The sequence below is a fragment of the Bacillus rossius genome, chromosome 2 (assembly GCF_032445375.1).
Source record: "Bacillus rossius redtenbacheri isolate Brsri chromosome 2, Brsri_v3, whole genome shotgun sequence".
Taxonomy (NCBI): Eukaryota; Metazoa; Arthropoda; class Insecta; order Phasmatodea; family Bacillidae; genus Bacillus; species Bacillus rossius.
This window is the reverse complement of record NC_086331.1, coordinates 19219288-19244970: the sequence shown is the minus strand read 5'-3', so window position 1 is coordinate 19244970 and position 25683 is coordinate 19219288. Positions and strand designations below refer to the sequence as shown.

The 25683-nt window shown below is 34.3% G+C and overlaps 1 protein-coding gene across 3 annotated transcripts in view; it reads left to right on the top strand.

Moving 5' to 3' along the window:
• Positions 1–301: 301 nt before the first annotated feature.
• LOC134529147 (facilitated trehalose transporter Tret1-2 homolog) overlaps positions 302–25683 on the top strand; it is a 263849-nt gene continuing 238467 nt past the window's right edge. For all 3 annotated transcript variants that reach the window (XM_063362919.1, XM_063362918.1, XM_063362917.1), the window contains exon 1: positions 302–539. The gene's annotated coding sequence lies outside the window, so the exon portion shown is untranslated. The remainder of the gene's footprint in view (positions 540–25683) is intronic.

Here is a 25683-nt window from a genome sequence, read left to right as displayed (position 1 = left end):
GATCTTATAGTCATTAAAACTTTATAGATTGTAAAAAACGTGTTCTGGTTATGAAACACAGTTATAATACAAATACAAGGATGGTAAATTCATTTCGCGATGACAAGTTTTCAAAAGACGAGAGAAAAATGTGCCGAAATCGCCCATTATAATAAACGGAAATTTGAATTTTGCGGGCGTTCTGCAGGACAAGCCGCTAGGATCGCTGCAGTCATGTGTCGCCAGCGCTCGCCACGTTAAATGGATGAGTTTCCTATATTGTTCTTCTACAATATTTGGTTTCATTGTCTGTTGAATTGATTACAAACAATATCATTTGAGGTTATAAAAAAACCTGCTATTGTAGTTTGAGTTGATTATAAAATATTTTTTTTTATATATATTTTTAAGTAGATACTATAGGAAAAAAAAATTAAATCGGTAAAGAAAACAGTGCCTTTATCGGAAAATTTAGATATAAGCAGTGACGAATAAAAATTTTCTGTTTGCTTGTTTTGCAATGCTAAAATTCCCCGTTGCAGTGAAGAGAAAAAAAAAAGGTATGTTACAAACAAAACAAGCTACTTATTTTTTAAATTACCACATATCTGGCACCGGCATAATTGAAGCCATTCAAGAATGTGTTCTTAACCTTATTGGTGTAAATTTATAATTTTTTTAATATAAAACATAGGGTTAAAGAAAACATTCTGACTCAGACAATAGAATAGGAAACACAATATCATTTACGAGTTTTCCATTCCTTATTACCTTTCGTAAAGCACATTCGTAGCAGAGTTTTGTTTAGGTATGTTTCATATTTTCCCTGGTAATTTTGTCATGAAAAATTATACAAAAAAAAATAGATGAATTCTGTGATCTATAAAAATCCAGCCGCTTTCGTGCCTAATACAATTACCTCGTTTAGAGTAAAATTTCAATCCGGATTGAACCTGGAGTGGAGTGAACTCGGAGTGAATGTGTAACGAACATAGACTGACGAAATGCGTTTATGGTAAATATCATAATCCAGATTGAAATGTAAACAAGATTGAAGTTGGTGTCAACATGGACTGAAAACTTTGTGGTGCAATCATTACGTCCAACAATAACTCTACTTCCATCTCTGTTCACACATTCCTCTGCTCTTTTTTTGCCATTTTCACAAATTATGCCTGAAATGCAATGAGACCAATAACAAACAATGCAATATGACGGCGGCTTGCTCGTGCGTGTTTTCTTTTCACTCCAGTCAGTGTTTAAAGTAAAATCTCAATCCGGATTCTTCAGTCCAGTCCACCTCAACAAGTGTAGTGGATTATCTCACTTCACTCCAACTTCACACAAAGTGTTTTAAGTAAAATTTCAATCTAGATTCCTCACTCCACTCCAGGTTCAATCCGGAATGAAATTTTAGTATAAACGTGGTATATGTCTTTATTCATCCTGGGAACAACTTTGGTTTCAGTATCAGTGAAAAGTATATTGTCTATGACAGAATCGTTCGAAAAGAAACTGCGAAGGGAAGTAAATGATGCAAAAGCCAAGAAGTACCATTATTTAATAGCAGAAATGATTGCGTTTGAAAAAAAGCAAATATTATTAGTAGAAAGCACTTGATTCACTAGAATCCAGAAACACGCTTCGCACTGCCCTCTTGCATCTATTTCTACTACCAAAACCCACAATAATGAAAACTAATATTTAACTGGTAACAACTAATAAATAAAATTAGGCTACCTATGTATTAAAATTTTTTTTTGTCTAAGTTCAAAAAACAATATTTATGTTGGAACCTCGGTACCTCAAACATAAACCAGGTACAGTACATACATTTATATACAGTAGAACCCCGATTATCCGTGTTAATGAAGGGGACGAGTGAGTCGGATAATCGAAAATCGCGGTTAACTGAGTCATGCTTGCCTCAAAGGTCATTAGCCCACAGACAGCTATCTGTGGACATTCGGAGATTACATATATACACATGCTTTGTGTGCGTGTGCGTTGTTGACATAGAAGCGGACTGCTTAGTGCTGGGCAGCAGTGGTTTTTAAGTCTTTCGTGTGCGGAGACGTGGGCACGCGAGTCGTTGTTGCACCGAGGTGTGTGACTAGCCGCCCGCCAGTCCGAGGGCCCAAGAAAGCTGATAGCTGCCAAGGTCACGCATTCTTTTCATCGCCCGTAAGCGACGCTGCCACACTTCGCTCATTGCTGTGTTGTCAGTAACACGATCGGGCTGGTTATTGTTTTACAGAACGACTGCCTTCAAAATTCTTTTCGAGATAAGATTTTTCATACCAGTGCATTGAGACTTGAATTGATGGTTTTGAAACGGTGTCTCTGTCTCGTATAATTCACGGTGTTTTTATCCCCCTTTATTTATATGAATTTAAAATGTTAGATTTTTTATTTTTAGTTTGCTGAACGTGGAATTAGTGCAAAAACGGCCTATTATGACTTAAGTGTTGCAGATGGGTCGGAAATCTTATAACGACCACCTCTCTATAACGACCCTAATCTCGGGAACCGTGAGGGGTCGTTATATCTATTCTCCGTTCACTCTTAGCTGAGTTTTGAAATAAACAAACACCGTCGTATCACTGTGCAGCGTCAGCAAGTGATAGGCTGAATATATCTTGCGTGCCAAGCACTAGTTGCAACACACACACTTCCGTACAGTCGGTGCTCATAAAATAACGGAGAAGTAATATAACAGGAAAATGGTTCTTCTGTCAAGCCTAGTTTTTTTAAAAAAATTACGTCTGCTGTGATAAAATTACGCCTCTTAATGCTACACCCTCCGACCTTTTCTGTTGAAACCATTCAAACAAACAAGTGTCCAAGCTGCTAAATGTGGATTCGTTCATCGTCTTGCGTTTATTTAATCCACTTGAAGTGTCAGCCTGTGAAGCAAACTGAAGGATTTTTTCGAGATTTTTTATGATGTCGCGCACTGTTGTGTTACCGACATTAAACTCAGTCGCAAGTTTGCAATCGTTTCTCCACTCTGAAATCTTTCTATAATTTTTGTTTTGCTGTCGATGGACAGTACCACTCGCTTTCTTTTCTGTTCATTTGATGACATGATGAAATGTTGCGCTCAACACTTCCGCACAACACAACGGTATAATCCGTCAGAATGCAGATCACTGTTACAATACATAAAATTATCACCACCTTGACGCTTCAACAACGTACACTAATGGAATGGACTGTCTCCATGCGCCGGGTAATCTCTGTGGCACGGCGCCGTGCTGCGCGCGGGAGTGTACAGTCCGGTCATGCGGACGTGGAATCGCGCACCAGTGTATAATCTATTCACGTAACATGGAACACAAAAATATTATGTACATACGTATGTATGTACTAGTATTTTTTTTTAAACTTTCTGTGTATATAAACATAACTGAGTCAAAGTACTTTGACCAACATACATTTTGCAAAGTATTTTAACATTTACATACATTTTGAATCATTGGTTATATGTAACTAAAAAATTGGACTTGATGGACATAAATCGCGGTTAATCCGCGAATCGGATGATCGAGTCGCGGATAATCAGGGTTCTACTGTACTACTCACGGACTGAGAGTATGGGGTTTGCCACAACTCTCTTTCGGTCTCGTGCAGATGATCCACTGACTACTTCACCTCTGAAACTTCTAGAAGTCCACTTCAGTCTTCCGATTCCATTGTATCTCCCTAATTCAAGACCAACGAAGCCATACACCATGCCAATAAAATTTTCAATAAGTTGGCATTCGATATAACCAGCAAATACATCTGCTCAACCCAGCTGGACCCCAGCATCAACCACTAACAAGATGCTGTCCACTGCAGATGATCCGTGCCTCTCTTGTTCACTCAAATGGCAGTCAGTATCATATAAATACCTTCTTTTATATAAATAATGTGTTGGCTTACCTAAAAGAATTTGAATTGGGTTTTCTTAAATCACTCTCCTTTATGATGTATAAAATTATTTGTATGAAACAATAACCATTTTTTAATGCTGCAGTTAAAATTATGTAAAGGAAAATATGTTTATTTTAAAAAAAATAGTTGTTATTTCGAAATTTGATAAGAAAGCCACAGTAAACAGCCAACATTATATTCTTATTCATTGTATTGATCAGCTCACGGGTGATTTTGCAGTAAGTAGTGAAAGTCTCACACCAGCGTGATGTTTTCAGATCTACATCCGCGCAAGTGTGCAACTGACACCACAAATTGCAGTCGTAAAATCAAAATTCATTTGTTGCCAATAGTTGGTTTGAATTTACAGCGATCAAATAAATTTTTGGAAATATGTTTATAATCGATATGGTTAAGGCTAATGATGAAACAGTTAACTGTTTATCCGGATAGTGGTTACCATATATCCGGCTAAACATAAAGCCTGATAGCGGATTATCCGGCTGCAGAATATTTGTCTGACCTTTGCTGAATGATGCATCGTGACGAATGAACTAGCGTAACTGGCGCACAAACAATTGGCCAGACGCGGGTGCTTTCGAAACTTTTCCTTTTATAAGTAAAGCTAGGAAGTTATTTTTTTTTATTGATTTGTATTCAAACACGATTATTTGTGGTTACAAAAAAACCTAGTATTGTAGTTTAAGTTTAATATTAAATATTTTTTAACATTTATTTCTAAATAGTTTTAGGAATGAAAAATTAAATTTGGTAAAGAAAAGATTACTTTTAACGAAAAATTATGATATAAGCAGAGCCCAATAAAATGTTTGCTGTTTGTTTGTTTGGCATTGTTAAAATAACTCTTTGCAGTGAAGAAAAAAAGGATGTATATACCAAACAGAACGAGCTTATAATTTTTTTAAATTAACACAGGGCTTGTACTGAATTTTTTTTTTAAAAAATTCATGTATCATTTCTCAAGGTTTTTGGTGTGAATTTTATTTGTTTTTGTATAAAACATAGGTTTTGAATAAACCTCTGACTCACCCAAACAAAACAATAACAACAAAATAATGTACAACAATTTATTGATTTTATTACTTTTTATATGGCCGTTTTGTAGCAGAGTTTAGTTTATGTATCCTATTTTTTCTAGTACTACTTTCATAAAAAATCATGTAAAAACAAAACATCCAGTTGAATTTCATGCAGTGAATAAAGATCCAGGCGCTGCCATGCCTACTACAATGTCTTTAGTCATCCCAGGAACTAGATTGTCTTCAGTATCAGTAAATAGGAAATTGACTTTTACAGCATCGTTTGGAAGAATATTTTTTTGGTACGTAAATGACGCAAAAGCCAAGAAGTTACATTATTTAATATCAGAAATGATTGCACCAGACAACCAGCCATTATCCATAGTAGAAAGAACTCGATTCACCAGACTCTTCGAAATACCTTCACCCCTCCTTCTTGCATCTATTTCTACTACCAGAAACCACAATAATAAAAATTAATATTGTACTGTTTATAACTAATTAAAGCGAATGTTTAATCCAAAAAAATTGGTCAAAGTACAAAAAAAAATATTTTTTGTTGGTAACTTGGCATCTCAAACATGAACCAGGGACACTACATAGGGTAAGAGGGGGCAAAAATCCGCGTGGGGCAAAGGTCCTATCTTGGAATATTTTGTATAAATGAAAACTGTTGGCAACATTGACACAGTCAAGAAAAGTGTCGCCATTGTGGTCGTTTATTGCCATGTGTGTCGTGCCAGTGTATAACACCTAGCGAACACAATAAGGTAAAAACTAATTTACTATAATCTGATGTAATTTTGCAGCAATACAAAACAATGTATGTTGCCGGGACCAACGATCGGGAAGGATTTATGAAACCACAGTAAGAAAGTGTGCTTCTTTGTGGTTACTGTGCATTGGTAGTAGTAGAGATTGTCAAACACAGGTAGCAGCAGAAGTTGCGCACAGGCCAGACTGCGCTCTGGGGCAAGCATCCGCAACTAATGACGGGGTAAAGATCCGCACTACGTGTTTCATGCGGATCTTTGCCCTTCGCCCGTGTATGCTTAACATAGGTCTACATAAATTAAATTGTTTAAAATAATGTTTTAATTTGAAGTCTCAGCCTCTCTAAGCTCAATATTTTGCTGTGGGTTTAGGCTCTAGGAGGGAAATGTTTTGGCAATGTAAATAGTCATTGCATTCCTTTCTTTTTCATTGCAATATCCACATATTTAACTTTACTAACTATTGCAATGCGTTCTGACTCGGGTTATGTAAATTGTAGCCTTTTTATGCAATGGCTTCGTCACTTTCAGAAAAAGGTGCGATCTGACAGTGATTATTCTGTATTGCTTCTGCTGGATAATCATTCGTCACATTTGTCGCTTGAAGCAATTAACTTCTGCTGTGACCATAGCATACATTTTCTGACACTTCCACCCCACAGTAGCCAAAAAATGCAACCACTTGACAGAAGCTTTTTCGGACCACTGAAAGCTTTCTATGCTGATGAATGCAACAAATGGTTAGTGACACATCCTGGAAGAAACATAACTCCCTACCAGTTTTGTGAATTGTTCGGTAAAGCTTATGAAATTGTGCAACATTTGAGAAAGCAGGAAATGCTTTTAGAGCATGTGGGATCTGGCCTATCAATTCTGATGTATTCACAGACGAAGACTTTCTTCCTTCTAGTGTCACTGATTTCGCACAAAATAGTGAACGTTGTAGTGAAGAACGTGGAGATAACAGAGCAGAATATTCTCAAGTGGACAAAGAAGTTGACTCAGAACAGTCAACGTGTCAAACTCAAGATATTCGTAGGTCAGTTCCTAATGTGGACGATCCTAATCCTGTGACTCCTCCCTACACATGTGAACCATCAATAGTCTTAGACATAAACAAGCCAGGTTGCTCAGGCGCTAAAGCTAGAACTCCAGTTTCACCAAAAGAAATCCTTCCAGTGCCAAAGAGGTCTGAGCAAACAAAACGGAATAAAAGAAGCAAACATTCTGAAATAATATCCAGTTCACCATTGAAGAATAAATTGCTTGAACATCTGAAAGAAAAGGAGGAAAAAATGGCTGATAAAGACGAGCGAAGGAAAAAAACAATTTGGAGTGAAGAAAGGAGGTTTTAAACAAGTAAAATCAGTCATTAAGTCAGAGGACTTAATAGGACATAAGAGGACTGGATCCAGTGTACTTCATGTGAGGCATGTTGGCACGAAAACTGTAGTGCATATGAGGACACACTAAACTTTGTGTGTGATTTGTGTCAATGAAGCTCCAGAATTGAACCTGTCTGTAAACTACTATATAAATGTTGTATTTGACCCTTCACTATGTAAATGCTGTTACTGCATCTGTTCAATTTTTTATTTTATTTTATGCCAAGACATAAATGAGAAAAAAATGATATTTTGCACACATTGTGTAAGTTGAAGTTATCTACTTTCTACCATGTCTACTATCGTTAGTCTATTGCCATTGGGTTTCTTTAACTTTTCATTGGTTTATTTAATTTCAAATTTGTAGAGCTAGAAAATTTTTAATTTTCTATTTAAATATATATCTTAAGAAAGTTCGAATTTTATTTTTAAATTTGACATTGTTTTATATATATTTAAGCAATATTTTCAAATTTATGAATTATTTTGTCTATTTAGATTTTTGGACTCTTTGTGTGATTTTGTAATTTCCTGTTTACAACTTCCAATGTGGTAATATTTTACAATAAGCAAATTATAATAAATATAATGTTTTGTGTAGATAATAAGTGTTGATCGCTGTGGGTTTAGATGTTGAAAGGTGCGGGTATTTGCCCCACTCAATTCGGATCTTTGCCCCACTAGTGGGGGAAAAATACGGATTTGCACATCTATCGATACTTGTAACTTATGAAATAATGCACTTGTTTTCCTACAGTTGTGAATATAACTGAAGAACATTAATGTGTGTGTATTCCGGAAATGAAGAGAAAAACATCCTCCTGCTATTTGGACAGTCAGAATATCAATTTAAACCTTAAGTGCGGACATTTGCCCCATCTTACTCTACACGTATGTCGGTTATTCTCAGAAAAAGGGACGATTGATGAAACCAACTACTTTAGTCTTATTATATTGAGTAGTTAATTTACAGCTTTTATATAACTTAACTTCAATGAAATCTTTTAAATATGTGCCATTTCACAAAATATGAATATGATCATTATTAGAATTAATGAAACCCTTAAAGTTCTTGAAATATCAACTCCATGGACTGTAGCTCACTACATCTATATGTAGTTTAAGTATTGGAATTGACAGTTTTTTTTAGTAACAATTAAAATACTGTTTGAAAATGCAATAAATATAAATGAGTAGTTCTGTACTACATATATAAAATAACAAAAAAAAAAAATTTTGTAGTACTGATTTTAATGTATTTAGTTCTGTTCCCAAAGTAGCCATCAACTCCATAGAAAACAAGAAATTGCAAAAAAAAATCAAGATGGCATTGGCAACAATGTTTTAATTGCAACAGTTCCATAGATTAAGCCATTATGTATTATATGGAAAAGTGATTCTCTGGTGGTAATTACCACGTTTCCATGTCGGGTTTAAAACGTTTCGGGTATCCAATTTAGTTTGTGTACGATACCCGTTTCCATGCAATAATTAGATCCAATTAAAAACGACTTCGATTCGCTCGATATATTTGCTTGTTATAAGGGTGGCAACATTGAAATTTATGTTGGCTCACATGAAATAAATAAAGACGTAAGTAAATAAACACAAACAGGTGATTTGTCATTCTACTACTTCCGAAATACTTTCCGTACGAAAATAGAATGGATAAGCAAAACTAACACTTCTGTTGTCCACACATTCCTTCTAACACTCGTTATTTTTAAACAACAACACACTTTAAAGTGTTATAAACAACTGCCGTTGGTAACAAATGCTGTGCGTATTTACTTTCTATCCGTTTCCAATACGATAACCGTTTCCATGCCATTTTTCCCTCTACTCAATCCCATTCCATCCTACAATTTTGGTGTATCGACCTTGAAACTCATAACGTTTTGGAACCCGTTTCCATGGACGTTTTCGAATCAGTAAGTGTTCTTAAAACGTTTTGAACCCGACATGGAAACGTGGTAAGTGAGTGATTTAGTAGGATTAAGTTATTTGAAATGAAATATTAGGTGAGTAGGTTTATTACCTATCAACTCCATGCTCTCTGAATAGTAGGTAATTAATTGCTGAAAGCATCCAGATTAATGTGAATTAAAAGCAGAGAAAGAATACCTGTAAAATATAAAACAATGTCTTCCTAACCTAAAAATCTTAATTATGGCAAAATTACTAACACCTTAAATCAACTCCGTGTTCATCAACTTCATGGAATGTCCTGGCCATGGAGTTGATGAACTGCACGGAGTTGATGTATACAATACATTCCCTACTGTTTGTTTGGAACATATTAAATATTTTAGGCTTTGCAGAACATAATATTACGTACCATTGTATCTATTGTTAGCATAAGCAATCTAGTTGAATATGTTCTCTAGAATGTGTAAGGGCCGGTTTTATGACCTCCGGCTAAAGTTCCGGCTAAAATTTAACCGCAGGCTAGCTCTTATTTCGGTTTTATGACTCCCTGTTAACGTCTACCTTCCAGTTAAAGTCCTGGCTAACCTAACGGGTGGATGAACCGGCCGCTAGCTGCTTAACTGGAGGCTAAGCAACAGAAAATAAAATGGCGATGTATCAGGCGAGGTTAGTTATTGATAGTGATGATGACTATTTGAGGAATTCCACTGAATATTTGCAGGATGCGATGGAATAATTTATTACTAAAGATAAAATGCTTCGCCGTATTCGTCAAAGTTTTATTAAAAATTACATGACATGAAAGTGTAGTCACGCTTTTCTATTCTCGTCAAGTCGTGTATTATTATTTGACTTTAATTGATCACGAAGTACATAAACGTATGCAATGTATATAAACTTAAATGTTCCTGCTTAAGAATATGTGTAAATAAGTGAATTTTAAAACTGCAAAATGAGGGTTATTATTACCTATAAAATGTGTGTTTTCGTGGAAGTTGTTTCTGTGAATTTTTAATTCGTAATACAGTGGACATATGCCAGGAATGAAATGCACTTCATACGACTTCAGACGTGGTTCTAATTCAATGAATACAATTGAATGTGAAAATAAATGTTACCCAATTATCCCTTCCCTATCTTACAAACCTTTAGGTACTTATTATCTACCTGCCCCGCAAGTGCAAAACGAAAACAGCACTGTAATTATTCTGTTTCCCGTATCCAAGTTTATCCCTTGATCCTATCGGCATGACCCTTTATATGTTGGTCTTGTTTTACATTAGACTTGCTGTTTTAATTTAGAATGTGGAAAAATCCTGTACATAACTCAAAATACCTAACATATCACGATACAAACAAATTATGTCAGGTCTTGTAAAAATGTATTTCTTTCGTATACATTTTACAATCATAATTATATCCCCAGTGAATATGTCTAGGATCTCTCGACCTACTAAATTAAAACAGCAAGCATTCTATACCACAAACTAATTCCATCAGGATCGGATTAATTTGGATACGTGATACGAAACTATTAGTACAAAAATGAAACCTACAATAGTGAAATGAAAATCAACAAGTATTTTCCCGAAACAGGGTCTATATTATTTGATTATGAAATAAATTTATGAAAGAAATAAGTTTTCTCTAGCAAAAATGTCATCCGTATTTATTTGTTTGTATAGAATTACTTCGTTAGTTTTGGCTTAATATATAACCTAACAAAATCATGAGTTTCAATACAAGAGTAAAGTTGAAAACACACGGTTTTGAATCGTAAATTGTAATTTTATGGTTTAATACAAAGCAGGTTTGACGTCGAAGTAGTTTTTGGTTAATTTAATTATATCTGTTGCAAGATAAAGTTTGTGGCATATTTCTTTACTGCAGCTGTAAACATTCCGAATCACAATACAAACAAACAGCTGACTAACATTCTACCAGAAAAAAAAAACTGTCTTGCAACAAAAGTTACCAAATTCTGGTTTATTTCATTACCAACACACCCATTATTACACCACACGCTTCGTCAGGTTCTGTTTAGCGAACCGCAGGCTAAGTATGGGTCATAATACACCCCTCATTCGTTAACCGGAGGCTAGCCTAACCTGAGGGCTAGCTAACCTGAAGATTTAGCCGGAGGTCATAATACCAGCCCTAAATTGTAAGAAAATTAGTACAGCATTGTATTGCTACTTCCATTGTACACTAACATTTTTTTCATATGAAAACATATTTAAAGTGTGTTTCTACTCACAAATAGTAATTTTATAACTAATGTAAATTTATTTCCTGTATACCACATGGTATCTTCTACTGAATAGAGTTGGACAATGATGTTCAAGAGTGTAAGTAATGATATTGAAACATGTAGGTACCTAGTGGTACTCAACCTGACTGCAATTGAGAAGTTAGCCACAGCATACAATAAATTTAACTTCATGTAGCTTAAATATTTCTGATTTTATAATTTGACAATGTCAGATCATTTCTTGAGCCAAGTGAGCTAGTAGTTAGTAAAAGTTTACATTTTGTTTCAGGTTTGTTAAAAATATAAGAAGAACCTAGAAAAACATGACAAAAACCAATAAAAAAACACAGAAATCAATTTAGGCATAAGAAAAAGAGAGAAACAGAGAGAAAACGAAGGGAACATATCAAGAACAATCCAGACTTATATGAAGAAGTAAAACGAAAAGAGAGGGAACAATATCACAAATGTAAACAAGCAGGGAAAATTGTAACGATTTGTGAGCTGTCCAATAGAGATAAAAGAAAAAGAAAAATGTGGAAACAGTCTGCAAGAGAAAACCAGAAAAAAGAACAAAATGTTGGTGACTGTTTAAGTGAAAACAGTCCCCCTAATAGTCCATCTGTGTTACAAAATATTTATCACTGTGTACGTTGCCCTAGTACATCATCTGCCACAAGAACATTATCAGGAAGGAGAAAAGTAAGGAAAGACAGAGCAAAAGCTTACAGAAAAATAAGTAAACTAGAAAAAGAATTAGCAAAGTTCAAATCAAAATACAATAAAACAAAGGTAAAAAAAACAAGGTATTATAGAGCTGTTCAAAAACAGAAACAGTTTGTTGATTCTCCTAAAACGAATGCAAAGAATTTACTTTCTGGGCAAACGGTGTCTGAAAATGTTCGTCGTAAGCTAATTTTTAATGAAGCATTGTTAGCACAAATAAAAGAAAATTCTAAAAATAAAAAGAATCTTCGGAAATGTAAGCAGTAGTTGTTTGCAGAGAAAATTCTCAAGAAATATAGGTGCTTGAAGTACATGAAAGATGTATTCAGTTACAAAGTACTTAGAAGCTCTCACAACGAAACACCACATTCTAAAGTTTGCACTCAGATAGTATCAATTAAAAGAGATATTCAAAATTTTCTCGAAGAAGATGAATTTAGTAAGTTATGTCCCGGGAAGAAAGATACCATAACTCGAAATGGCAACAAGAAACAGAAAAGGTAGGTACTTGAGTAATTCTTTGTTAAACTTGCACAAACAATTTCCAACTATGAATACTGAATATGCCGTAAGCTACTCTACTTTTTGTAAGCTAAGGCCATTCTGGATTGTGTCAGCAAAGGCAACTGACCGTGATGTGTGTGTGTGCATGCTGCATGAAAATGTACGCTTATTTGTGACAAGACTGTACAAATAAAAAATTATTGCTCAGGATACACTTGATTCATTATGTCAGAGTTTGTGTTGTAATGAGGAACAGATCATGGAGAAATGTTTGGAAAGAATATATGCAGATTGCAAAGAGAAGAAAATTGTGTTTTCAAATTTTGCAAAAGAAGATACTGGGACTTAAGAGAAGTGGAGTATTAAGAAAGAAGTGATTGTTTTTGAAGGAAAAACCAAAACCTGTACGAAATATATAAAGGATTCCCTTCAGTGCTCATTGGGTGATTTAGTCTTTGAATTAGAGGGCATTTTCCCCAATTTCATGTCCCATGTAAATAACATGTGTCACCAACACAGAGAAATGGCCAAATTCAAAAAAAATTTGACCCTAATTCCACAGTTATTCACATGGATTTCTCAGAAAATTATAACTGTAAAGTATCCCAAGAAATCCAAGCATTTCATTTTGGTGGCTCACGCGAGCAAGTCAGTATCTACACTGTTATGGTGTACTACAGGAACGAAACATCTGAACTACCAATGAAGAAAGCATATTGTACACTGTCTGACAGCTTGCGACATGATCCTGTCACTATTATGGCTCATCTACAACCAGTATTCACAGAAATCAAACAACTTATACCAAGCATAACAAGTATACATTTTCTTAGTGATGGACCCAGTACACAATATAGGAACCGCAAAATGTTTGCACTTATTGGTACATACATTGCCAGTTGCTTCCCAGTAGCTGAAAGTATTACATGGAATTACAGCGAGAGTGGTCATGGGAAAGGTGCTCCTGATGGTCTGGGTGAAACACTAAAGCGCACAGCAGATTACCTGGTAGCTCAAGGAAAGGACATATCTGACTTCAGTACACTTGTGCATGAGTTGACAGACAATGTGAAAGGCATAACAGTGATAAGTGTTCCGAAGGAATGTATCTAGCAGTTCTCGAATACTTTAGATCTTCGAACACCAAAACCTTTCAAAGGGACTCTACGAGTTCACCAAGTAACATGGGCACGGAATGAAGCAAATTCCAGACTACATTTCCGGAGGTTAAGTTGTTTCAGATGTCGTGCATCACGTTGTTCACATTATGACATAGGATATCTTGATATATCCAATGATGATGAGAAACCACCAGAAATAACTCATTGTATCCTTTTGTTCATACTGTACCTAATTTTATAATGCAAGCCCTATGCTGCGACTGATTGTGTGCATAGGGACTGAAAAATAGTAGCGTTTTAATAATTGGCTTGCAGATTTTTACACGAGCTAGGCAAGTCTCGGAGCCAGTAAAAAATTACTAACAGAAAAGAATGAACAAATACATACTATTATACATGATTAATTACAAATAGAAACAAGCTGGATTATCTACCAATAATAAAACTGATAGCGGATTCAATAAGCAAGTTTCGAGGTTAGCCAACTGCAACAAATCATCAAATTCTTTAAATTTTCCAGTCCCTATGTCATGAGATATGTCATGAAAGTTTGCGTTGTGGGTTCGATGTTTGTAATTTGCATGCATGCATTCATTTTTGTTTGCATCAAACACTAGCAAGTGGTGTTTATTTAATAAAATAATCATTCTTTAACATTCATTAAGCTTCTCTTCCTCAGAAGCGATTGAAATATAGTGATGTGTACAGCAGTGATGATTCAGAGTGTGAGGAAACAAAAGGAACACTACTAATGAAGATTCATGATGAAGATGACTTAGTGAACACTTTTGTTGTTGTTGAATACAATTCCAAGAAAAGTGTTAAGAACTACATTGGGATGGTTCTCTCGAAGGAAATGGGTGGCTTTTGTGTGAAATTTTTGCTAATCAAAACTGATGGGACATTCTATTTTCCTGAGAAAGATGACACTGCACTGGTTGATGGTTCTGATATTAGACAAGTGCTTGATGCACCAGAACTAAATCGAAGGCAAACCTATGTCTTTAAAAACATTGATACACAATATGTGAATACCTATAGGTTGACTTTTTTTTATTACTTTCACTGCTATTGTGTTGAAGGCTAACGTGTCATTCTTAAATGTTTTGAAATTAATTATTTACTAATGTTTAGCTAACTTTCACAGTGTAAGTTATGTGACATTTAAAAAGTTTTTGATGAACCAGAACTGAAACTGTTGAACCAGTTAAAATTTTTAAGCTGTTTATAAGTAGGCCCTACAGGGTAAATGATTATATTATTAAAATTGTACCAAATTTTGATTTAACCTAATATATAATGGTATATTTTCAGTAATTTGAAGTAAAAATACGGTGATTTCAACTCCATGCCATTGAGCATCAACTCCGTGCCAAGCACACTTGTATTACCCAACATAAAATGATAAATATTGATCGTTGATTACTGCTGCTAATTGGGTGATGACTAATTTTTTATTTTTGATAAGTAAAAAAATCATATAAAGAAAAACCCATTTTCATTTTTGTTTTATGTGGTCAGGTCAATTGTCCCTTATCTTGAGAATGACCCATATACTACTTACAGACCGAGAGAAAATGTGATTCGGCTTTCTTTTCTTTCTTTATTGTGCTTGTGATGCAAAGTTTACTACACCTCCACAGAGTTGCGAAGACAACTTCTGTCTTTTGATTCCGTCATATCTTGGTACTTCAAGACCAACGAAAATATTTGCCATGCCCAACAAATGTTCAACAAGCTGGCATTCTATATAACCAGAAAATAGAACTGCTCATCTCAGCTAGACCTCAGCATCAAGCACTGGTAGGATGTTGTTACTGCAGATGATCTGTGCATCTCTTGTTACACTCAAATTGCAGCCAGTTTTATATAAATACTATCTATTATATCAATAATGTGTTGGCTAACCTAAAATCATCTATTTTTGGGTTTTCTATGCAGTTTCTTTTATGATATAAAAATTATTTTTAAGAAATTACTACCATTTTTTATTGCTGCAGTTAAAATTTTGTAGAGAAAAATATGTTCCATTTTAAATAATTGTTTTTATTTCGATATTCAATAGAGTAAGCCAGAGGAGATAGCCAACATCATATTCTTTTTAAATCGTATTTATCAGCGCACAGGTGATGCAGTAAGTAGTGAAATACACCAGCGAGATGTTTTTGGATCTACATCTGCGCAAGGGTGAGAATGAAACCACAAATTACAGTAGAAAGGTCCAATTTAACTTGCACCCAATAGTTGGTTGGAATTGAGAGCGATCAACCTAATTTTGGATACCTATTTTTGAATGGTATGGTTAGGGCTAGTGATGAAACGGATAGCTGTTTGGCCGGATACCAGTTAATATACATCCGCCCAAACGTGAAGCTTGATAGCTGAACATCCGTCTGCTGGACATTGGGCCGAACTTTGCCGATTGGTGCATCGGCACGAATGAGCTCGCGTAGATTTGTGCACGAATGATCGGGCTGAATCAGGTGAATTCGTATCTTTTTGTTCATGAGTGAAGTTAGGAAGCGTTTTATTGACTTGTTGATTTGATTGCAAACACAATTATTTGAGGTTATAAAAAAACCTGCTAGTGTAGTTTGATTTGATTATTAAAGATTTTAAAATAGATTTTTTAATATATTAAGGAACGAAAAATAAATGCAATAAAGAAAAGATCACCTCTATCGGAATATTTTGATATAAGCAGCAATCAATAAAAAGTTTTCTTTTTTCTTGTTATGCAGTTTTAAAATGCCTTTTTGTAGTGAAGGAAAAAAATTGTATGTACTAAACAATTGAGCTTATTATTATAACTTTTTTAATTATTTCATGGCTGGTCCCAAGATAATAACATAAAAAATATTTATGAATATATTTAATGTTATTGGTAGAAATTTTGTATTATTTTATACTAAATATAGGTTTTGATTAAACTTCTGTCTCACCCAGACAATACAATAACATCAAAATCATTTACAAGTGTTCGATTTTTAATTACTTTTCGTAAGGCACATTTGTAGAAGATTTTTGTTGGAGTATCCTTTTTTTTCTAGTAATTCTGCCATAAAGAATCATATAAATAGAAATCTTCCAGGTGAATTCTGTTTAATGAAAAAAAATTCAGCCTCTGTCGTGCCTACTACAATGCCTTTAGTCATCGGGAACACGTTTGTCTTCAGCATTAGTAAAAAGGCAATTAATTGACTATGACAGAATCATTCAAAAGGAAATTGCTTTGAAATTTAAATGAATGCAAAGTCAAGAAGTACCATTATTTAATAGCAGAGATGAATTAACTAGACAACGAGCCATTATCCATAGTAGAAGAAATCCGGATTCATTAAACTCCTAGAAGAAGCTTCACTTGCTATAAATGTGCCAAGCACTCTGCAGCAGAATGAACAGCGATTTTTTTTTTCTAATCTGACTGTTTCTTTGAATACGAGCGAAACCATTTATTGCCTCTTAATGGAGTGAAATCGGTATTAATTCAGTATAATTTGCCCTTAGTGTGTACGAGTACTTTTTTTCTTGTTTAATGAAATTATGTTGTTTATATTATATTTGTTATTTCGAATAAATCAAGTCCCTATATTTTTTATTTCATCTTTTTTTTTTAAATATGTTATTTGGTCGGTTACTTGCTTATTATCTGGTATTCGGCACGAATATAAATTAAGGTCGGATAGCCTGGATTCCTGATAGTTACCGTATGTTTGTTTCATCGTGAGTTTCAGCCTTCCTCGACGGGAAATAAGATCGTCATCAGTTTGAGGCTGATAGCAATCTGCTAACCTTAAGTGTTAGCGAAGAACGCCGCTTTTACTTCTTCAGAAATATCCCAGAAGCATACGATGGATACTAAGCATACCTTTACAGCACTGTGTGACTTCCTCTTTCTGTTACAGAATACTTACATACACAGAGAATTTATTGTTTGAAGTAATTTGGTTAAGTAATGAAAAATACTGAATTTGTATTTGCTTGCATATTTTAGACATTTTTTATTTAACAATTAACAAAGTAACTTTATGTATACTTTACTAACATTTTATTTAAGCATATTTATATTATGGTATTTATATCAAATCTATTTATAAAATCTGTGAATGTTACGCAATTAATTAAAAATTTTAAATAGTTTAAATCAAGATTTGTAAAATCTAGATGCTAAAATAATTTACACAATAGTTTAGGTGAGAAGCATAGGAAAGGGGGTCAGGCTTCAGGCTGTGGAGCGTGGAACCGACCGCAATCTTGAATTGTGACGTCTCGGCGGACATCTTGAATGACTTTGACCCTTGAACTTGACCCTGGCGGCCATCTCGGATTCGTAATATTGGATCCGATATTTTATTTTCTAGAACTTTCCTCCATTTTGAATTCTGCTCTTTGTTATTCTAGAACTTTCCAACATCTTGATATCAAGCACCCCACTCACTAATGCTGCACTTATCTTATTCACACCATCTTAGTGTATGGTGTCATTATTGCACTTTTTAGTATGGGCGCCATCTTGGATTTTTTAACATCGCAAATTTCATTACGGTTAATATAATGAATTCTAATGCCATCTTGAATATGATTTCACAGCCAATATTTTATTCTGAAATCATGTTGTCCAGCATATTTTTTTCGTATGCTGGAGTCAGCCATCTTGGATGACGACGGGTCTGCCATCTAGGTTTTTTCTGTTCTGCTGGAGGCCGACGTCTTGGATTCCATCATCTTTGTTTCCTGCTATTTGTTCCAAGAGAGTGCCGCATTGCTTTGTCTCATCACATAAAGTCGATGTTCCATTATCTGCTAATGTTTTTGTGATACTTATCGCCACATTAAATTTAATGTTTTTATACAAAATACATTGGAAGCCCTGTGATTCGAACCATGACAGCTCGTACATCTGGGTTTGAAAATATACCCATTTGACCGCACAACCATTATGCCAGGAATGTTAGGCTACACAACATACGCCAAAGTGCGCTGTCACCATATTAGATTAATATTTGTCCACTAGACTACAGTAATCATTTATAAGTACTGTAGCACCTGCCATCTTGAAATTTGAATGCCATCTAGGAAATTCGTAATTATTTGGCTATAAATTTGGGATGATTTGCAAAATTAATTTAATAAATATGCAATTAATATACTGATTGATTCGATAGACTCCTGTCCTTGGTTCGATCCCTGGGCGATGGAAATATTTTAATTTTATGTAAAAAATGATTTAAATAAATATGGTGGAAATTCCTAAAAGAATGTTAAATTCCTCTATCAGCCGCCAGTAAGCAGATAACATATTGATTACCGTCTTAAAAATTCAAAATAATTAAAATAGAAAAATGGGGGAAAATTTAAAAAATTCATTACAAAAATCATTTATTCTTTTACTGATTGAATCAAAGGATTTCCGTCCTTGGTTCGATAGTTGATCAATGCAAAAAAAAAAATTTAGACCAGAAATACTTATTTAATAATTAATACTCAAAATTCTAAAAGAGGCTTAAGTTCCTGATATGTCAGCCTTCAGTGGGCCGATATGACCGCGATCTTGGAAATATCTAATTACTTATCTAGAAATTCAGGAAAAATTTCAAAAATCATCAAAATAATAACGTATTAAAATAATCATTGACGCGATTAACTTCCATCATTGGTTCGATTCTCAGATAAAGATGAGGGTGATAAGACGCTTAAAATAAATTTTAAATTCTGTTTCCTATTTACTTTTGTAGAGTTTAATCATACTCTCTATGGAAAACATCTCTGTAAAATATACCTCTCCGACCAATTAAACATGTTGACGTATTGTTTTACACGGAGAGCTATGTTTTATGCATGATATACATTCCAAACAGTTTATGTACATTGATATACGTATAGGCCACGCATCTTCGCACCACGTGACCAGATCATGAACAATGTCGGACATATAGACCAGAAATTTCCATACTTCAAGACCTTCTTCTTCGATTGCTAATATAACATATTTCAACCAGTTAAACCGAGACTTTGAAATGTCAGACCTGAAGTATCATAAAATTAATTACAATCAATTAGACCAACGGAACATGTTTTACGCTTACTCAAGTACAAAGAATCCCTGAAAAATGTTTTATCAATATCTAGAGCTTTTGAACCAGTAAATATTCAGAGTCACTGCAGATTTTACTACGCACTTTTTAATGCAATAACATACACATTTCTAGCAAAAAAGAACAGACAATTGGCACACCGGACACATAATTGGCAACAGTATAGACATACACACAGCCCACGTAATATACAAAATGGTGGACAAGATGGCCAAAAAGATGGTGGATGCTAAGGTATTAAATTATTAATACTTTCTAGCAAGTTAAAATTAAACTAATATTGGGACAGCCCCGTCAAGCAGACGAAACCAGTATGTCGGATCCAATATGGTGGTCTCCAGTAGACTACTTAAAATGGCTGCCTTGCGGTCACGTCATACTGGCCGACATAATTTTTTGCCTTGAAATTAATGGTCGGATGTTCAGTATGCCAATGGCTTCTGTGGCAGAAGGATTAGTCACAATTTTTTATCACCTGTCCTCATGTTTACATCCAGAAGCCTTTATAAATTTTATAATTAAATTTTTTTTAATTATAAATTTAAACATTTTATTTAAATTTAATTAAGTAATTTCTTATTTACATTAATTTTTTCCATTAAATTGGGATAATATTTATGTATTCTCAAGATGGCGGACAATTTTCAAAATGGCAGAACTTGTATTTGTTAACATTTTATTAATTAAATTTATATTTTAATTTTTAATTTTTCCCACTAAAATCAGATGATGTATACAGACTTTTAATATGACGGCCATAACAAAAAAGGCAACATTAGAAATTGATGAATTAGATTTCAAGATGGCAGAAAACTACTAGAAAAATAAAAATGGTGGATCCAAGATAGCCACTAGATTCAAGGCCAAGGTCAACCTAGATGGCCACCTTGACAACACAATCCAAAATGGCGGACATGCTTCACCGCTCCACACCCTGAACACTGCCGCACGAAATACATTTATATGTACTAATGGTGTTTTCTGTGTGCTCCTAATTATGGCTGACAAGACTGCTGTTACTGTTCTCTGTGTGCTTCTGGTTATTTCTGGCAAGAATACTGCATGTGCTCTGCATGTGCATCAATCTCTGCATCCTATTATTTCATAACGGGACATGCAGTCGTAATCAGAGCTTTGTTTAGATGTTAAATTCCTGTTACCAAATCAGCACATAAAATATATTTTTACCATGTGAAATTCAAAATAATAATATAAATAACTGAGTCAATTAATATTATTTAGACAGCTGAGAAATGTTATCATGCAAGACGAACTATCCTCTCCTTGATGTATAGCGAAGCCCTCCTTATATTGCGACCGTGAAAGAGCATCCCACATAAAAAAAAAAAAAAAGTATATTTACTTCAACACAGTATGGGTTAAATTAATTACAGCAGACGAAATATTTAAACTAAAACTCTCAGTTTGCATGTGGTATTAGTTGCAGAAGATAATATGGATAATAATAATTCTATACCTGATGCATTTTCTAAAGGACACTTGTACGAATTCTGGTGCAAGGCATTTACCTTGAGAAAAAAAGATAAACAACATAATAGGACTTGCCAAAAACCATAAGGTTGCAATCAGTGCCAGAAACTCATTTGTCGAAGATATTTCTTTAATACACAACATAAGTTATGTACAACTAAGCTGACTTCTGATAAAGAGAGAGTACTTATAAATAAGCCAGGTCTACAACCCCAAGGCAGAGGAATGAAGAAAAAAAATGTAAAATATTTATTACGATCTCGAAGAATGTGAAAATGTTAATACTAATAACACTAACCCCAAATATCACTAATTATTTAAAACTTAAAACTAACGAATAAAGTAGCATCTTCAAGAAAAGTTTTAAAAAATTAGATAAACTCAAGTAGTCTTAAAGAAATGAAGAACATTATAGAAAGATTTGAAGTTGCCGTATCGAGGACTGTGATAAAGTCTTAAGACCAAAATGCTTGAAAATTTGCATTAAAATAAATTGTTGTGATCAAGCTTATGATGATCACTGGGACGATGACGTCAGTGATTTTGAGGATGGTGTTAACACAGAAGAATTCAGAATTCTTAAAAAAATTAATAATAAACAATCCATTAAGATGACGGCATGTGAAGAGATTGAATACGCATCATGGGAAGATCCTTCGCTTGGGCAGGAACCAATTCGCACATCAACGAAGTAACCACCATACTCAAAGAACTGAAGGAACCTGGCTACATACAATAATTATTTGTTTTACCTACATGTGTATAAAATTGAAAAAGAAATCAATTATAAAGGAAATCATATATTTTTGTATTTTACATAATTAAATTTAAATTCTGTATTGTAATACAAATTCTGACTTAAAGATGTAAAAATCGTCACCTATGAATAACAAAATGAAGAGTAATAATTCATACCAGCAATTGGGTCAAGATCAAGCTAAAACCAATTGAAATTATTTAGAGGAATTGGAACAGTTGGAGCAGCTAGAACCATTAGTTGAAGTGGGGCAATTGGGTCCATTAGAGCGATTGAAGCAATTTGAGTATTTAAAAGCAGTTGGAGCACTTGAATCACTCGAAAAATTTGTAGAACATGGAGCTTTTATGAAGATTTGTTTTTTTCTTAATTTTTATTGCAATGTCGTTTTTGTGACATATGGCCTGGTTTCCACTCTGTGTCAGATCACATGAACTACATTTTTTGAGTGCAAATGTTACATTCGTAGGCTAGGTTGCTACTCTTATTTCTTTTGTCATAATTTAAAGGGATTCCGACAATTACTTTTCATGTCAGGGTTATGATAACAACGACGTTTTTGCTGTAGGCGAGTTGGCCGGAGAGCAATTCGCCATGTGTTGAGCGAACAGCTTGACTGGCATCCTGTTGGTTCTGCCAGCTTGCATACCTTGCCCCGTGCGGGGTACTAAAGTCTTCCTGCCTGCAGCTGCAGACAAGTCTCATTCGTCCAGCATCGTGGTTATTTTTAAAAACATGCTTGAATGGAGGTATTTACAAGAACAAATTATCATGTTGCTGCTATGCTTGTGGTGGGAATCGAACACAACACCCTCGCTCCATGAGTGACTGTCACTTTGCGTGTGCTAACTTCTTTTTCCTCTGTCCTGCTGCTTAATTTGATATTGAGGTTTTTTATTCAATTTATCCCGGCCCTTAACTGTTTATTATATAATTAATGTAATAAACTATGTGCTGCCTGGTATTAAACCATGGACACAAAAAGATCCAATCAATCATTATTTAAAAGGAATTTTCTAAGATTTTGTGGGTTTTTTCTTTTGAATTTGCAGGTTAATAATTTTGATTATCCAAGATAGTGTTCAATTTGCCATCTTCGGCTTACTGGAGGCGAGTAAATGAATTTAAGTCTTAAACAATTGTTTATATAACTAAAATAAATATTTTTGTATCTGCGTTGAACGATCCAAGAACAAGATTCGATCATATCAATCAATATGTTAGTGAGAAATGTTTTTGATGATTTTTGGTGTATACTGGCTGAGATTATATCATTGTTGATATAAAAGTGGCGTGGGATCGGTCTTCTAAGGGGCCTTCAGTAAAGGAAAGATCAATCATAATTTTTTTTGCACTCACCAGGTTCGAACTGAGGGCTACATAATGCAAGTGCATTTTTTTATTTAAAATGTTATTCAAATTATTATTAATTTCTTTTGAAATTTAAAAATCTTTACAAATTTTTAAATTAAAATTTAATGATTTTCAAGTAGGTGGCCATATAGAATAAAGCAAAGGTAATGCCAAATATAAAATGGTGACCATGGTAAACTAATGGTCAAAGTCATATCATCGGTGGCTTGAAGGGGCTTTTCAATGGGGAATTTAAGCCGCTTTGGGGACAATTGAAGCACTTCCCTTTTTTTTTGAGGAATAATATCCCTCAAAAGGGGAATTTTTCCCAAAAAATGTGGAAACTATGGCGTAATTCTATACTTAATGTTTAGAAACTTTATTTGAATTTTGGCAAATTTTACGTCATTTGAGAAATTTTCACAGACTTACCGCTCCACTTGAATCCGTGCAAGGTGGCTGTAGGCCCGGCAACCAACGAAAGGCAGAATTTGAAGTGTTTGATGAAGCTGCATCAATGAAAATCCACGGGTTTGTGTGCAGTAAGGATTGACATCTAAAAATCTGCACCTGTAACAACCAGGCGATGTTTTCATAGCCTTTTGGAGAAGTTGTTGAGCGGTATATCAAGCTGCCAAAATATAATCACATGAAAAATATCTTCATGATTATCAGTCTACAAAAATTACAGCATAGTACATTTTTAGTGTTCTGGATCTAATCAGAACTAATTTTCCCAAATTAACTTCAAAAATATATACTTATTAGTTTTTCATAGGCATTATATACTGATCACGTGCATCAACAACTTCTAAGGTGTGTCCCCACTTATGTAGATAAGGTTTTTGAAATCAACATAAATTACATACTTCTAACTGCTTGGTATAATACTAATAAATTTCACAGCCAATTAGAAAAAATGGAATGAAGGAGCTTGGATTGACCGTCCGGATGATAAACAAGGTTATGTCGAAAGAAAAGGAAGAGGGGGAAACATTTGCATGGATTCACATAGTTTTGCACCTAGCACTTAGGCACACACACTGTCCTATACAATATACTTAACATATCTAATAAATAGGGGCCCAGGTGCATATTGATTGTAACATCACCAGTCTCAGTGATTCAGTGTGGAATTAAACGCGTTTTCAGTGGCTCGGTCCAACAAGGCGATTATTACTCTCGCAGACGGCCGCCAATCACAAGGAAGAAACCATAGGAGAGGTTTACCTTGTTGCAGTCAAATATGTGTTCAGATATATTGGCGAAAAACGCCTGCCTCTACTAATAAACACTATCGCGCGACATCACCGAAGTTTGGGTCGCTAAAATTCCAGTTTGGCTGTGCAGTACCTGCAGCTAAACATGTGTTTATGTTATTGCAGTTAATTTATTATTGTGTTCCTGTTATGAATTGCCCATTCTTGTTGCCCTGTCAATACAACAAGATCTTTACACTGGCTTTGATATAATACGGTAAGGTACTTGTTCTTTATTTTGTTATAGCTCATTTTCACCGTCCTCAAAACATGTCATCAGCAATTAAGATCATACAATTTTTCTTATTATATGTTTCAAACTAAGTCTGTAATATACCATAATATTTTCAACAACAGTAATGATTAATTTCAAAAACCTTAATATTGTTGGTTTGAAGTCAATTTGGACTAAGGATATAAAGTAGGACTTTAATGCAGTGGTTTTCTCTTTTCTCCTGCGTCCTTTGTCACTAAACACTTTATTTATTTTAATTAATAAATTATTTATTTAATTAAATATATACCAACAAAAATCACCCCTAGGCCAGCTTCAATATCCAAGTGTTATTACACAGTACAAAATATAAAAATTTTAGTTTAAAACTAAATAATAAAACCAATGCAATAGAGCACAATAAGAGTAATGTAATGAATAAAAAAGTATAACAACCTGTTTAATAAATTTATAAAAATTGTTTTAAATACTAAAAATATTATGCCTAAACATAATATTATATGTATTCATAATAACACATCTTAATTAATAAAAAATGTTAATATTTACTGGGTAGGGTATAACTTCTTGTGTGACGCCTTTATTAATGTGGCAGAGTTACAGATTTTTCTTGTGAAGCAGTGGGTGATACAGTGTTTTGAAAACAGCGGTAGATGTGTTCTGTCAGAGAGATCAGGAATGTTCCAGATTGAGTTTACAAAATTTCCCCATAACAAGAAAATTACCCAAAATGATACAATTTCTTCAAATTTTACCCAATTATCTTAAGCCTACATTACCTAACTATTACAACTGTTCAGATAGCTTAGAATACAAAAAGGAACTTGGTGATGCACTAAGATGTTTATATTTTATTTGGGTTATTAA